At 46.1% G+C, this 4193-nt stretch overlaps 1 protein-coding gene across 2 annotated transcripts in view; it reads right to left on the bottom strand.

Annotated features, from left to right (window-relative positions):
- Positions 1 to 4193, bottom strand: part of LOC116939080 (polymerase delta-interacting protein 2-like) — a 38397-nt gene that overhangs the window by 33980 nt on the left and 224 nt on the right. The gene's annotated exons all lie outside the window — the stretch shown is intronic.

The raw sequence follows: 4193 nt of genomic DNA on the forward strand, positions 1-4193 counted from the left end.
AAAGGGATAATGATTTGTTTTTGATGTAGCGCCCTACATCAAAGAACGCTTTGCATCACATCTCATTGCAACCATTTAAAAGGGGTCCTTTAGTGGCAGCTCTCCATGTGGCCATAAGGATGACACAGCCCTTGGCCTGAAATCATGCACGAGACTCCCATTAGGGGGCGATGATTGGCATGTGTAATCCCAATAGAGCAGTTTGAAATTAATTTTCAGCAAATTGGGACCATTATGCTGACACAATGGGCTACCCTTGCGAATTACATTGCTGGATCTTGAATGGCCACTTTGGAGTTGACGGCAAGGGTTTTTATAAACACACCCGAAGCATTGATCGTGGTGGCCGCTGGATTCGAACCACGAACCTCTTCAACAAGCGGCGACCGCGCGACCACAAGGTAATGTCAACCCCCCCAGTCGTCCAAACAATCCGCTTAACCCAATCAGTAACATTATCTTCTGGCGCAGCACATTAGGAAAATATTAATAAAATGACAAAATCAACAAAATGATACATATTACATCCAAAAACGTTTGAAAGTCAATTTGAAAAAATAGGACACCAAAAACATTATAGTATTGTCCAATAAAATACATTACGTACCTTTATTTATGGCATGTACATTTAGTGTTCGTCAAACCTTTGTTTTAATTTAAACTAGCTTTACTACCCGGCTTCGTCCGGGACATGGATTCACCACGCCCGGCCGCCTTTGTCTCCCCAGTGGCAATGTTCACACACCACACCAATAACTCGTTTGAGGCTAGGGGAGACCCAGGCGCGGTTAAAATAATCATCACCGGTGGTGGCTATGAGCGGGAATCGAACTTGGGTCGCCAGGTTTGTAGCGCAGCGCGCTAACCACTACACTACAATGCGTTACGCTTCCACATGCGCGGGTCACATGACAGATTTGACGTCAAAGCTCACTTGCCGTGCAAAAAATATATGCATTATTGAGCTACCCCTACCCCCACAAAAAAAAACACAAGTGTATTTTTAGAATTTTTGCATGGTGTACAGTCTGGAAAGTACCCACATGGCAAATTTCAAGTTTGTTGCATGTCGGGAAGTATACTAAACATTTTGAACAGACACACATACTCACAACTTTGCCTTTTATATATATGGAGATGAGTGCATGTTGGAAGACAGCCTCCGAAAAAGGGATATCAGAGAACTACTTCTGACATCCCTTCAACTGACCTTTTAAAAACTCACATCCTAGGCTGGGATATATTTTCCTACTGCTACAGAGATACGTTTGCTGTTTAGCCAATATTTTAAAATTTCGATTTAAAGCTTTCGTGACTGCAAGGATTCATCTTATTTGGTTCTTTCGGTAAAGTCACGTAGAATGAGAATAAAATAATAAAATAACACAAGAAAATTCTCACGACGTTTCGGCCACAACACAAGCGGTCTTCTTCAGGTGAAAGGAACAAACCTGTTGGGACGACAGAGCTTCAATGATGTTATTTTATTATTTTATTCTCATTCCACGTGACTTTACCGAAAGAACCAAAGAAGACCAATATTTTTAATTTACAGTATCTTAAAAAATGTGCTAACTTAACGTGAAAAGCCAAATATGTGATGGAATTTTCGTGCAGTTATTGGCGACTGAGTGGAGGTAATAATGTTTTGTGTTTGTACATAAAGGGCTCCACAAGCTGCAGCTGCACTGCACCTCGCTTGTCAGTGCAGGTTGGTGAAGGCAGGCAGCAATACCATGGAAGCATATACAGTACAGGCAGTCCTTGAGATGCGAACGCGTGTCCTTGTGAACAAACCGCCAGAAGAAGTTATTATTTTTAACCATCCAACTTGTCAACGTTCGGTCGCACTTACGAACCAAAACACGTAACTAATTTGTTCGAGGAAATGTAATGGGTCCCAACATCCTCCTAAAAATGTCCCTATACCGACAAGCAAGCCAGCATCAGAACTCAAGGGAATTTTCTTTTCATTTTCATGTGACTCTATGTTATGCTATGTTTTATTTACTACAGTATTTATTATTGTATTCCGTGAAAATGTACAATATTTCTTACTTACTTATGCGTTTCACAATGCTTCCCTTTTTGTTGAACCATAACACATTTCATAACACTAACCGTATAAGATTTTAGATTCCTATATGTTGAATGTATGCACCATCCTGCCAAAGTAAATTCCGTGTCGGTGTGAACTTTCATGGCGAATAAAACCCTTTCTGATTCTGATAGCTAAAATCACACACAGCAACGAGGAGCATGCGACGTGTAGCTGCACGTTGTCTTGTGGCCTCAATACCGGAGCAGCAATCGAACGCACACACGAACCAGAATGGAACATTTTTCATATACAGTCCTGTTGGTTCAATAGTCACAACGAGCAGGAAATCGACATATTGAAATGCTGCATTGATACATGTTTAATCAATTTTAACATTTTAATACCTCTTTATTTGATGATTTCCTATGTTGCCGAAAAGTGTGAATACATACAAAAAATATTAAAATGTTGACAATTGAGGATAAACTGATTAACTTGTTGATTACATTGGCGAAAATCAAATCAACTAAAAAATATCATGCCGTAGGTGAACACGCTTGAAATTAATTTTCTCAAGGACAAAGTTTAAGACTGATGCAGGGCAGTCTGGGACAGTTTTGGTGTATCGTGGTGTCTAACAGTCGTGTCTCTGTCTGATAGTCAGTCTTTCTGACAATCGTGGTGTCTCCGAAAGTGATGGTGTCTGTCTGAAAGTCGTGGTGTCTACCGTGTGACAGTCACGGTGTCTCAGTCTAACAGTCGCAAAGTCTCCGAGTCATGGCATCTCTGTCCTTCTATTTGACAGTCAAATATCTCACGGTCATTGAAATCTGTTTGAGAGTGTATTCATAGCTGTTCTCCACTGCCGGTGGTGTTCCTCTGTGTCAAGAAAGACCGTGACTCTGACATGCCCATAACTTAAGACACAACCGCACCATTCTCCACTAATTGGCGGTGACGTCCCCACGGCGCTTGTGCCAGGCTAGGTGCACGTTGAGGCCACGTGAAGTGTCAAAACGCCCGCTGGCAAGTCACGGGGCAGACCCAGGTGCCACGGTTCGACTGAGATGACTGAGATGACTGACCGATGCACCACCTGTGCCCCCTACTGTGCCAACTTGTTCATTGTTGTGAGCGTCGCTCCTCCGCCCTCCGTTGTTGTTGGAGGGCGACTGCCTCCAACTGCCCAGTAGCGTCCTTCACGAGCCTCCTCCAGAGGCCGATCTTGACACCGCTAGTACCAGTCATCGGCAAGTCCACTCAGCTCCACGTCCTCCTGTACCACATCACTCCATCTCTTCTCTAGCCCCGTGCCTCCTGTACCACATCACTCCATCTCTTCTCTAGCCCCGTGCCTCCTGTACCACATCACTCCATCTCTTCTCTAGCTCCGTGCCTCCTGTACCACGTCACTCCATCTCTTCTCTAGCCCCGTGCCTCCTGTACCACATCACTCCATCTCTTCTCTAGCCCGTGCCTCCTGTACCACATCACTCCATCTCTTCACTAGCCCGTGCCTCCTGTACCACATCACTCCATCTCTTCTCTAGCCCCGTGCCTCTTGTACCACGTCACTCCATCTCTTCTCTAGCCCCGTGCCTCCTGTACCACATCACTCCATCTCTTCTCTAGCCCCGTGCCTCCTGTACCACATCACTCCATCTCTTCTCTAGCCCCGTGCCTCCTGTACCACATCACTCCATCTCTTCTCTAGCCCCGTGTCTCCTGTACCACATCACTCCATCTCTTCTCTAGCCCGTGCCTCCTGTACCACATCACTCCATCTCTTCTCTAGCCCCGTGCCTCCTGTACCACGTCACTCCATCTCTTCTCTAGCCCGTGCCGCGCCCGTTTAGCCCCCTCTATTCGGCCGAACAGAAGCTGTTTAGGCATGCGGTGTCTGTGCATGGGGGCTACATGGCCCAACCTGAAGACAACTTAAGACACGCGCGCTGCTGTATCAGCATTGCGACCCGGTGACCCTCGCTTTACATTTCACTCTTCGAATACGCGGCACGTGCGCTTAACTCGCCACCTCATTGGCCACCTCGCACCGCAACTCCACCCCACCCGGACCAATCGGCGCCCGCGTCCTTGACGGGGGGGGCCGCCTATCCGCGGTGGGAAATCAAACGGCGGGCCGCGGCCTCAC

This window comes from Petromyzon marinus, chromosome 5, assembly GCF_048934315.1.
Source record: "Petromyzon marinus isolate PM22_M1 ecotype Great Lakes invasive population chromosome 5, UKy_Petmar_22M1.pri1.0, whole genome shotgun sequence".
Taxonomy (NCBI): Eukaryota; Metazoa; Chordata; class Hyperoartia; order Petromyzontiformes; family Petromyzontidae; genus Petromyzon; species Petromyzon marinus.